Source organism: Petromyzon marinus, chromosome 22 (genome assembly GCF_048934315.1).
Source record: "Petromyzon marinus isolate PM22_M1 ecotype Great Lakes invasive population chromosome 22, UKy_Petmar_22M1.pri1.0, whole genome shotgun sequence".
In the NCBI taxonomy this organism is placed as follows: Eukaryota; Metazoa; Chordata; class Hyperoartia; order Petromyzontiformes; family Petromyzontidae; genus Petromyzon; species Petromyzon marinus.
Window position 1 is genome coordinate 18348728 of NC_133688.1, and position 12927 is coordinate 18361654.

The 12927-nt window shown below is 45.3% G+C and overlaps 1 long non-coding RNA gene across 1 annotated transcript; it reads right to left on the reverse strand.

Moving 5' to 3' along the window:
* Nucleotides 1-738: 738 nt before the first annotated feature.
* Nucleotides 739-11470, reverse strand: LOC142925640 (uncharacterized). Its single transcript, XR_012942587.1, has 2 exons — nt 5799-11470; nt 739-5046 (listed from the first exon to the last, which is right to left on the reverse strand). It is a non-coding gene; the product is annotated as an uncharacterized LOC142925640 (long non-coding RNA).
* Nucleotides 11471-12927: the final 1457 nt, after the last annotated feature.

Consider the following 12927-nt stretch of genomic DNA (forward strand, 5'->3'; position numbering starts at 1 on the left):
TACGCGAACTGTTAATCTTGGTGGACGTGGCACTTTGTAAAATTGCTGCGTTGGGCACCACCGGTGGTTGTTATAGCAATGAGTTGTACATTTTCGACCGTCATTCGATGGTGGCATTCCGCGTGTTGTTTACAATCGAGCCTCTGGGATCAGAAACAAAACGCGTTCGTGGGTTTGCAGCACGGCCAGACTGCTTGTTGCCAAACATACGTGAACAAAAAAAACACACGTTGGCGCTTATTAAAAAAAAAGCGTTTATAGAAAATCTATTGTATTACGATGGTTGGCTGTTTGCTCGGCTGTGCAGTAGAGGGCGGCTTACAAGCTCGCAGTTATGTAAATTGCGGTTTTCTTTTGTAAACATGGCTTGACCTCTATTGTTCCCTACACAATAAAAGCAAACTGTGGCCGATCATTGCCTCTAGAATTGCGGAACCTAGAAAAACAACATTTTTGTTAAATTTCTGCTTTCATATCCGCGTTAAATCAAGCACCTATGGCCAAAACCAGATCTTCTCCCCAACCTCCAGCTCATTTTGCTTTGTTCCCTAACGATGATGTTAATGTGCACACATTGTGAACACTGCACGGCAAAGACGCACATACACGCGCGCGTGTGCGTCTGCGCGTCACTCTTTATCACAGTGGAATATATTCGGCGGCAGCAAATAACGTACTCAGGTCTCCCTCTGTTAAATGTAATTGAGCCGGCCACAAACGTACCACATGCACGTGTGATAACGGTGATTGAAAAATGTTTTAATACCAATATTGTTAATGGCCACGTGTGTGTTTGTGCGCGCTCGCGCGCATGCCATCCCGCTTCCAGTGAGCAAGCAAGCCAGCCATTGGGCACGGCACATACGTAGATTCAGGACACTTTAAATAAGGCCACAGAACTTCACAGGGTGCCTATACATTGAATATAAATACACAATAAAATGCTAATATATGGCGGTTTAACTTAGCATCGACACAGCATTAGTATACAGGTTTACTTTTTAATATATTCTGCAATTAAAAATACAATTTCAGAATAGCTCTTCAGATTATGGTGCATTGTCTCACTTCAGCAAAAGTGCAAGCCTTTTAAAAAAGCAGCATATCCCCTGGCGGGCACAACCATACATAGAGTCGTCGATTTATATTGATGCTCTAACCGCCTGCTTAAATAATCAATTTTTCAGATTGCTGTATGTCTGTGGTATTGTAGAGAAGCTGCCGTGGCGGTAATGGTTTGCACGATGGACTTGCAAATCCAGAGGTCACCAGTTATATCATTTGGCGTGGCATTTCAAACAACGGGGGAGTTTCTTAAAAATCCCCCACTGCCTCCGTTCACCCAGCAGCTATATACATTTGGTACCAGTTAAAATCGATTCGCACGTGATGGGGAAAAGTGTGGGTACTGCATCCTCTTCTAAAAACACACATCTCGTCCTTGCCGAAGAGGCGGCCAAAAATCTTCCAGATCAGCGGCTCCTAACACGTGGCCCGCACGGCCGTAGGAAGCGGTTCGTGGAACTGTTGCAGATACGATTTCGTTTCATTAACCACTTTTTTATTTTAATGGCGGTTCGCAAAAAAATAATATATTGACGGTCGATCGTGATCCGATTTCGTTTCATTAACCACTTTTTTATTTAATGGCGGTTCGTAAAAAAAATAATAATATATTAACGGTCGATCGTGATCCGCAACTCCAGAAATGTTGGAAATTACTGCTCTGGAGGGGGCTCTCGATGCCCGGATGGCAGACGCCCTTCTGTTAGCAGCGGCATAAGCAAATAATTTCAGGGCTGCGAATTGTATCTGCTGCACGTAACAGATTAGTGACGCTTCCAGCAACTAGTCCACTAAATTATCTACAACTAGACATTTTTAAAATCTATTCTCAAATGTAATTTTGATTCAGACTCGCCATGAAAATGAAATCAATCGATTTGCAAAGTAGGCAAACATTTTACCACTTTACCATCCGGTCTTAAAAATGGTGCCTGTGCCAATCGGCGATAGGCATTGGAGGCGTCCATGCATTCGTGAATTTCTCCATCACGGAGCCGCACGTCACAGCTCCATGTGCTGCACCCGTGTATAAAAGTGGATAGATGGCTGCATGGCCGGATGTATATGGATCAATGGATGGCTGGACTCGTGGTTTGAATGATGGATGACTTGAAGGGACAGGCGGACGGCTGGGAAATGGAACACTTGAAGCTTTTCTCATTTTCTGCACGGGCCGGAAGGTTGCAGACGCGTGTGCCGTCAAGCACCTTGACTAACAAAGGCAGGCGGAAAGCGGCACATCGCTTTAATTTCTATACGGTACGAAACTGAGCAGCGGCGTGCTGCAGATTGCATTCTTCAGTGCTGTGCGCATCAAATGCAAATCTGAAGCCCCTCGTCCAACTCGTGCCAGAAAGACCTTCAAGAGATGGAGCTCGAGAGGGGCCATCTCCATAGATGCTATTTGGCCTACTCTTCCACGTGTGACATATTACTAACTCCGAACAAAAGGTGGATCAATCGTTAGGCTTTGCAGTGGTGATGCCAGTAACGCAATTTTCTTGCCCTGCAATTGTATTCGAGCTCTTGTCTTGAACTTCCAATGCGGTAATTTCACAAATTAAAATGTGGAGCTATACGGCCGTATAATGAAAGTTCCCGTCGATTAACAGGTTCCGCTGCATCCTTGCCATCCAAAGCCAACGCGCATCGGAGATGCGACATGACCAACATTGTTTTAAAATGTATTATTGTTGAAAGCAGATCAGCGAGTTATTGGAATGGTAAAAATGTGCAGCCCTTTAATTTTCCTGCGCACAACTGATGGCAGAAAGGCATCTAATTAGAGGGAGATTTAGAGGTCATCTCTATTGGGGTATTTTTGGTCGACAATTCCACGTTGGCCGGACCGACTTGTCCGTGGTGCACCCATTCATCCTGCTGCGTTAACAGAGGCGGGGGTGGATATAAGAAACTTGCCACGCCAGGAGATATAATCGGGCAACGTCTGGGATTGCAAGTCGCGGTGCTGCAACCAGTTACATCACGGCCGTATCAATAGATCGCAGATGCATGTTTCGTGTTTTTGTTTCTTATTATGGAATGTCAGGATCGGGCCAATTAAAAAAAAAAGCTTTATAAAGTTAATTTCTGGCGCGTAGATTCGCGGGGACCGGATGAGCCCCATCCTTCAGGACTTCACGGCACGTTAGGGGCACAAAGGGAAAGAATCATTGCAAAATGCATTACATTGGCTGCCGGACATTCTCTCGCCGCCTGAGCGATAGCGCTGCCACACTTAATTCCAGGCACTGTACAAATGTCGCCGCACCACACACATACACAATACACACGGTTAGATAGGCCGTTAAACAATCGCATGCCGATTTCCAGCGCCGGCTGCAAATGGATGGGTAGAAAAAAAGTATTCCGTTCACTGTGGCCCACCCTCGCACGGCTGCATTCCACAACATTAGTGAGGTTAATGTATGTTGACCTTATTTTCGCAGCGGACGTCGCACGACCGTGCGAAATCGGAGGTGCTGCGGAAGGTCAAACTGAAACACAAAAAGCAGTTCTAAACATGTGAGTTTTCAATCTCGATTCAAAAAGTGCATCGTGGCTTCCTAATAACCGAAAGATGAGCGTTCCAGACGGCCTCAGAAGAGCATCCGAAAGCGCACGATGCGGTGACCGTATTTGTTCGATGGTCAGCCAAAAGCCGCCGCTGCGAGGATGACCCGAGTTCACGTGATGGTTTATGCTCCTTGGGAGATCAACGATGTTATTGTTATGCGTGTTAAACTGAATGTTATTGTCGTTTCATTTTGTGGCAACCACTTTGTGCGCAATGAGTGCGACCTCATAGCAACGTATTCGTTTGGTCACCGCAAGCCAATGGAGCCCATTTGCGTAGAAATCTGCCATGTCGTCAAAACGTCCGTGGCCATGTCGACAAAAAAATGGACCCAACAAGCCAAAGTTCCAGCCGTGCGTGCGCGTGACCCGCTGCTCGCTTTTCGTCCACCACCTAAAGCAGCCACGTTCAATATCAGTAACGTTTCACTAAATTGCACTAATTGGTCCTAAGCAGCTTGCAAATGAGATTAATATAATTGCCATATATTCAAATAATAACATGCGCACACACACAGGAGTAGATCAGACACCAATTTACGCAACTGCTGCTTTTATGGGCTTATAAAATGTCATGCTAATTAAGCTAATCCACAGAAAGAGTGAAGTTCGGTTTTTTTTATGCTTAAGAGGGCAGTGCGTGACCATGCCCCCCGAAAACGAAGGCTACGTCCAAATCGCACTAAAACACGCCAATTCTCGTCGATCTCCTAAAGCCAAGCAGCTTTGAGCCTGCTTAAGTACTTGGATGGATGTCTGGAAACACCCGGGTTTTACGTCGGGGATGCGTTCTTGAAAAAAGGTGCAACGACGAATATCGAAACAACGTAAATCAAAAGCGATTTACAGGGGGCAGTAGTGGGGGGTGGTGGAGGCGAAGGCTGCGTGAGGCGACGGATAACGAGACAGGACGGACGATGCTCTTAGCGATGTCAGTGTGTGTGTGTGTGGGGGGGGGTGGGGGGGGTTGGATGCGACGCAAAATCATGTAGTGGTGTTAATAAAGTGAAGACGTATTTGCGAAACAACGTAAGGGGGGGGGGGGGGGGGGCGTGGCGCTGATACTTAAATCGCGGTATTTTATGTTGTAGGCATCATCTGCAAACAGTGGCAGTGAGACGGCAGCACGCCGAAATGGGTTTCTCGAATCTATCCGTGCAATCATTTCACGTGTTAGCGAGCACCCCACATGCGGGAGTGGCAGCCAAGAATCGAAACGCGTTTCGCGAGCCTTGGCGAGGCGGCGGCGATGATGTAGCGACGAGGTCGGCTCGCGCTTGCAGGCGTTTGGGGGATTTTCCTTTGGTCTAACGCCGCAGCGTCGCGGGAGATGATGGCGGCTTGTGGGGAGACCTTCATCCAGCAGTGGATTGACCAAGGCCGATGACGACGACTATTGGTTGCCTGCCAGGAAAAAAACAAATCACTTCATGAAAAAGGTCAATATTGCCAATGCAAAAAAAGGAGTCGTTAGCCTCAGAGGCTTTTCCAGATAAATGAAAAGCATGACAGTATCATTATTATTATTATTTTGAAGCCAGGTGCGAAACATTGTGTACAGCTCCGTATAAGAATGGGAAATTTAGATGCCGTGGGTGCAATGGTTTCATATGCAGGCCATAGGTTTCAACCTTGAGACATCCAAATGCTGATCACTTAGGGTGAGCAAGTCTCCAAGCCAGCAAGGCTAGCAACATTGGGCTTTGAGTAATGTGGGTCAAAACCTCTAGGGATGGCAGCTCTGATGTGTCATTGCCCTGCATAGGAGCAGCATTTCCTTACCACTAGAACAAAAAAAGAGAAATATATAAAAGATAAAGATCCCCCTTACAGTATAGGCTCTACAGACGTTTAGGGCAAGTGCTGTCCGTGACCACCTATGACGGCCAGAACGGTACACGAGGGGGTGGGTGGGAGGGTGGTGAGCAGCACCACGCCCGACCGCGGTTTGTCTCCTTTGTGGCAATGATTACACACCGCACCAGGTACTCAGTTGAAGGCGAGTTGACCAGTACAATACAACGTGGATTTACATTGCATCTCGAAGATACGCAACCCGCATGCCAAGACGCTACGCAGAAACACTGTTGGGCACAGCGGGTTTGTTGGTCGAGGCAGGCACTCGTGGGGAAAGGGGTAAAGGAAAGAGCGTACACCTAGTGACTTGAATAGAGGCAGGGAGCCGACAGCACAGAAGGCGGCAGGAAGGGAGTTCCAGACAATGGGGGCAGCAGAGGAGAATGGGCGACCTTCCACCTGGGAAAAAGTTTGACTGGGGGGGGGGGGATTTCAACAGGCGGCCCTTGATTTCTGCAACAGAGTGAGAGTAGCATGAGATGAGACGCTTAATATATGACACGGTGTATATATATACACACATAACTATACTGTGCAGCGTATATAATAATACGAATTATTCACCCAGGAAAACCTCCACAAATCTCAAGACATTTTTTTTTTGGGGGGGGGGGTAAAGGTCACGCTTTAGGATGTGTGGCAAATTCCATGAATGACAGTTTTGGCTTTGGGTTTAGGAAACCGGGAAAATCCCGGGAGAAAATACTCAGCAAGTCGCCGCATACAAGGGGGTGTTGGTGACACCCAGCACTACAAACACTTGGGAACAACTCGCAGCACTCCGCACGCCCACAGCACCTTGCGAAGCACTGTTGGTTGGTGGTGATCCATCAAAGTAGTAACCAGGGCTCAACCTCGATTAGCTTGCTGCTGGAGATCCAAGATCAGGGAAATGTTGGATGAGCTGGCCATAGGCGTATGTGCGTGCGAACGCGCTAAAAATTTAGCAAGCTCTTCAGCACGTGTGTGCGCCCACGAAAATGTTGGGTTCGTTTCATCCGGTCGCGCAATTGCAGAGATGTTTGGTCATTTGAAGAGCGGCAGTTAACGAAGGTTAAATTTTCACGATTCCCGTGGTTGTCAAAGGGGAGGCAACAACAACAACAACCCTCTGCGGTGCGTTTATGCGCCGATTTGGCACCGTGGTCGCACATGCAGATTGCGTTTTTGTAAAGTGCGCAAACAATCGGGGCTTGAATTTCGATTTAAAGCTTTCGTGACTGCAAGGATTCATCTTCTTTGGTTCTTTCGGTAAAGTCACGTAGAATGAGAATAAAATAATAAATTGATAAAATAAAATAACACAATAAAATTCGCACGACGTTTCGGTCACAACACGTGCTGTCCTCCAGACAGTCTCGTCCCTTCACATGATGAAGGCCGCTTGTGTTGTGGCCGAAACGTCGTGAGAATTTTATTGTGTTATTTTATTTTATCAATTTATTATTTTATTCTCATTCTACGTGACTTTACCGAAAGAACCAAAGAAGATTAATCGGGGATTGATAGGCACAGTCGGCTAAATGACAGCAGCGTTGTGTTCCAAATGGCACAACCTGGTGTGAATATGCCTGCGTGTTGACAAATGAAAAGTTGCAAGGGATTTTCAATTGCAATGCAGGTGTTTTTTTTCTTCTTTCTGTTGTTGTTGTTTTGTTTTTAAACATCGCGGGCGTGGTATTAATTACAGTTCGTTCAGCTCGCTGTGAAAAAAAGCATCGAGATTGTGAAAAAAATAAAATATCTGGCACAGTCGCAAGTGAACAACTTTAAATGTAATGCGCGCAAGCAAATGCAAGGAGGGTAGAGAGAGTGGTGGCACAGTGGTTAGCGCACTGGGCTATACATCTCTAGCAAACCTCCGTTCGATTCCTAGTCAAAATCCTCATCGTCAGTTGCGTGCGATATCTGTACCGCTCCTTGGCACTCCATTTCATAAAACCTGCACCGACCAGCGTGGCGAAGTGTGGGCCAACGACCACTGCAACAGTGTTGGTGAGACACTCATCCAGCAGTGGATTGACAAAGGACTGCATAATAAACACACTGGATTAATATGAAAATCTCCAGAATTCAAACACTTATTCGAGACTCACTCAATTTCGCACCGTACGTAGCCAACCGTGATGAAAATCAAATTGAGTTTTTACACATCATTTAAGCGAGGTAGAGTAATTTTACTTTCCTATCGACGATGTCATAATTCTGGTTCACGATTCAATGTAAGAATCTATTTTTTTTGTAAGATTGTGCTTAATAAGTAGAACTTTCGCACCGTACGTAACCAACCGTGCTAAATTGGAAGTGTGGGGGAAGGATAACAAACTAAAAAACACAAACAACCACGATATATACCGTAATAGTAGCCACTTGCGGCTGCAGAGTGTGAGGTTTTCCCATTCCAATAAAACACTTCACAGACGCTGTAGCGCGCTTTGGTGTCAATACGCTACTGATGCTGGTCACCCCATCCTTGATTAGGGGGAGGGGGGTTATCCGACCATACTTCACCACGCAGGTTGATAAGGGGGGGGGGGGGGACATTACTGCCGTACAGTACTTGCTGGACTGTTGAAAAACATATCTCCGAAGCCTATAACACCTGTTAGGCATGGTGGTCACTCATTTAAAAATAATACGATCCAGGTTCGGCCCTGCTAAGTATACCATTATCACACACGTGCCTAAAAAAACGTGCGTTTTCTTTCAAACTTAAGAATCGCTGTCACAAGTCTACGAATCGGTGGATTCTTACACCCCAGATAGGTACGCAGTGTCTCCCCTTCAGCGCATCCATTAGCCGTATGTGCTCATCAAAAACACAAATGCATTTAATACACTGTTCGACACTTCCAATGAGCCTGACGAGAAATCGCTTCACGCTAAATGCTTTTGGCGGCAAAATAAGCGCGCCTATTAATCACACTCTGCGGAAGCGGTGGTACAGATGCTCCTGAATAATGCAAATGGGGGCGAGAGAGAGAAACAGACAGACAGAGGAATGGAAAAAAAACACCCGGATCACTCAAAATGGGATGGATTTTCTCACCGTCTGCCACAGCATAGAAAAAAAACAATACTTATTTGGCACAGAAGCACAAATCGCACACATTTGCGAAGTTATAGGTCCCCATCGCAGACATTGCGATGTGCAGGAAATGTGTTTTTTAATGGATTTTTGCCCTTAATCTGACTTTAATCTATTTTTGAGGCGAAAGACAATTCAGCTCCAACTTCATTGTTCGGAGATCGAGGTTGAATCGAGAAAAAGGTTGTTTGCGAATATTTTTGTCCCTCTAACATGACCTAAAAGAAGGTCGATTGCCACCTCAGGATTACCAAGTATTAATGTAATCAAGTTCTATACTCTTTGGTTCTATTGGGTAAAGTCACGTAGGTGAAAATAAAATGACAAAAAATCACGACGTTTCGGCCACAACACAAGCGGCCTTCATCAGGTGAAGAGACGAGACTGTCTGGAGGACAGCGCTGACCATATATTCATGTATATATATATACACACACAGTGTATATACATGCATTTTCCCCCACACAAGACGTACGTTCAACAGGATACACATTCATCGTTTTGTGACGGGCAAACACGTGGGACGCTGTAAGTTTTAGAAATTAAAACGTGCAGGCAACCACAGCAATCGACTTCCAGGTGTTAAATTTTATACGGAGTCAACCTCGGGCATTCTCAAGTCACGTTCGGATAAGGATAACCCGCTGTGGATGTGTGGCCGTGGTTTCTATCCCAGGTCATCAGGATTGTAGCGAAGTCTGGAAACTGCAATGACACCGTTTTCCACGAAAAATACAAAGACCCCTTTCATAGTCACGTCGTTAGCGAGCACCTATTAAGGTTGGCACGACACACGCATGCTGAACTTCTTTCGCACCGCACATAGCCAACCGTGCCAATCGGAGGTGCGATTTGCACGGTTGACGGAGTGGGGGTGGCCAGCACCGTGCGTCTACCCAGTGTGGACATTTCAACACTTAATACTCGCTACTAATTTAAGGCCAAGTTGATCTAGACGAGGGCCTAGCACTGGTTCACATATATCGCTCATTGGGCCCGATGCGAGTCGTGTGTGGTCGCTCGTACTCTCATCGATCTCGGGCGCTGCCATGAAAGCCATACACACACACACACCTCTACTACCGGCGATTTCAAGTGAGCCGTGGTAAAGTGGCGGTGTGTGTGGAGATGTGGAGAGAAAGCAACAAGTGCCTGGCCTCCCGTCGTGATTCTTGGCCAGCTTTGCAGACAGCGAGCGGCAGTTCCCCTTGAGCCAATACATGGCCTTTCAAAGTAAAGTAACAACGAATCGATATCAATCGATGCACATAAACTAGAGATGGGATGATTAGTCATCTCGCGGCAGATGTGGAAAACACAGGCGATGGTTGTATTTTTATTTTTTAAAAAATGTATTTTGCGATTAGTTGGGTAAGCAAACCGTCAAGAGTAATCTATTACTTACATTCATCAGAGAGTCCAGATTTAAAATCAGTTGTTACGTTATTTTAACACGCATAGAAATAGTGTGCATTAGAACCGATCATCTACAATGTAAGCAAATTATAACGTAACGTTAATGAGATAAAAAAAAGTGCAAACGAATCTCTACAAAAAGGGGGACAAAATTAAATGAGAAACGACACAAGCGAGATGGTAACACAAAAGTGGAAAAGTCAAGGTGCAGCCCTGCAACGTCTTGCTTGGACCACTGCTGGAGCAAAGACCTCCACTCGAGTAAGCAAACACAGCCCATCCTCTAGAGCGGTAGTTGTGAAGCTTTACTGAAGCTTTGCACCCCTTTGGTTCTCAATCGTAAAACAATGGTAATTTTTATAATATAGATTTGTAGTTGTACTTACGTGGCCGTGCTGAATGTGTTTCGAGGATTTACCTCCCAAAAAAAATCTGCCCATGTCTTGCAACCCCCAGAAAGGGCACATCGCACCCTCAGGGGGGGGGGGGGGGGTGTGCACCCCTAGATTAAGAAGAACTACTGCTCTAGATTGTGTTTGTTGGGAGTACCCGCACGTTACCCCACCACACACGACCCACCAATCCACAAACTGCGGCGTGTCCATTTCTACTGCTGGCTGGACAGAGGACGTTGGGACAGGGGGGAGGTGTTGCCGGGGATTTGAGAAACTTGACAGCCTGCGATTCAACTTGCTGCGCCGGGAGGTCAAATCGAACCGGCAACATCTGGGTGATCCTACCGGACACCTGTTAAAAAATGAGCTTCATAGCTCATCGGTTTCCTCCAGAAAACATTAAAAAAAAAAACCACAATTATTTCGCGCTGCAAGTCCAGCGTTCTAACCACGACACGGTGGGCTGCATCTCCGTGATGGTAACGAGGGTAATCGAATCCCACCCCTCCTCCTCCTCCCACTCCCCCGGCCAAACACGGTGACCAATCGCCGAATCGCCGCATGCGCGGGGCTGAGCGAACAACGGCGTCCGCTTGACCAGGCGGCGGCGTTTGCCAGACGAGATGGGGAGGGGGTGGGGACGCCGCCGCTCTGCGTCGTTCCTCCTCCGCTAAAATCACAGCGGCGGCGTGCCCGCTGCTTGCCTCTCGACCGCGCCGATCTATTTTGTCGCTCGTCTGTGATGTCGCAAGGCATTAGCGTCGCAGCTGTGGCCACATCTCCACATCTAATTCAATTTCCCTTCTGGGGGCCCCGCGGAGTTGCTATGTAATTGACGATAAGGAGGATTATATATATATTGTTGGGTTCTTTTTTACGGGAGGCGCCGGATGAAACAAAGCCATTTAATCCGAACGCAACAACAGCCGTCCTAGCTGGCTCCCAACTCAGATCTCCACCAGCCTATCCAGCAAAACAGCAATGTCTTCAATCCCTTCGACATTTTTCGATTTAAAGCTTTCGTGACCGCAGGGATTCATCTTCGTGGTTATTTCGGTACCTTTCACGCGACGGTCAATGGTATGGTTTATAGCATATTGTATAATAATAAATAGTATAGTGTAATGTTTAATATAATTTATAAGGCAATATATGGTATCGTAATTGTATAGTGAATATACAGCAGTGTTGTATATAGTAGGGTTGGTAGAATAATACGTAGTGTATTACAAGTCTAATATTATTATAGTCTACAGTATAGGATAGTGTATAGTAACGCATTGTATAATTCAATGGTGGGGTTTGTCTATGGCAGTGTATAGTATGGTGTATAGTCGTGTAATGTAGAAAACAGTTTAGTTGGAGGCATATCAATATAATGCATGTTAGAGCTTATATTGGGCTGTGTATACGATCTTATACAGTGTAGTTTAGATTGGAAGGCATAATATTGCAATGTATAGTAATCTAGTTTATAGCATCGTTGTAACGTAACACAGGACAGAGCAGCGCATCGTGGCTGTTTCTCTCTCTCCCCCCTCCTCCGTTCCGAGCATAGATGGACTCGTCCGTCTGAACAAAGCTCGTCGCTTTCCGTGGTGCTAACGTTGAAAAGAAAAAAAGAAACCGCCACTTTTTTCGACATAGAATTGTAATGTATAACGACTTATTGTTAGTAGCTCAGCTGATTGGGAAGTATATTGAGTTTATTGATAATATTGATGTAGTTAAATTTGAGGTTTTTTTTATCATTTTACGATATGGTATTAATCATATAGTGTAGTGTATACCCAGTTACTTTATGTTAATAGCTCAGCTTATTGCAGAGTATATTGAGTACATTGATTATATTGATGTAAATTTTGATTTAAAGCTTTCGTGACTGCAGTGATTCATATTCTTGGTTCTTTCGGTAAAGTCACGTTGAAGGGAAACAATAAAATAATAAAATATATATATAAAACAATACAATTATCACGACGTTTCGACTATAACACAAACATTCATCATCAGGTGTGATGATGACTGTTGCCGTTGTTTTTTTTCACACCTGATGATGACTGTTTGTGTTACAGTCGAAACGTCGTGAGAATTTTATTGTTTTATATATATTTTATTATTTTATTGTTTCCCTTCAACGTGACTTTACCGAAAGAACCAAGAATATATTGATGTAGTTTATATATATTTTTTCCATCGGTTTATTGTATGGTAGTAGGGTATTTGTGGTTCTTTAGAAACTCCCTTTTTGTTCTCCACATAATGCTCTAGCTTGATACGCGGTGGTTTGGCTGGTGCAGTTCTTTATTATTAAAATTTCCCTCCCTTTATTACTGCTAATCCTGCATAATTCACGAGCATAATATGACTTTGAGACCCCCCCACCGCCTACACATTCCGAAAGGAGTGACTGACCCCATATCTGCATTTGTCATCAATATGCTCAATTTCTCTGTTGATATGTCAACTCATTTGTCAAGGCTCTCTCCTCCTCCCACCCAGCTTAAAATACGCTGCCAAGCTTAGCAG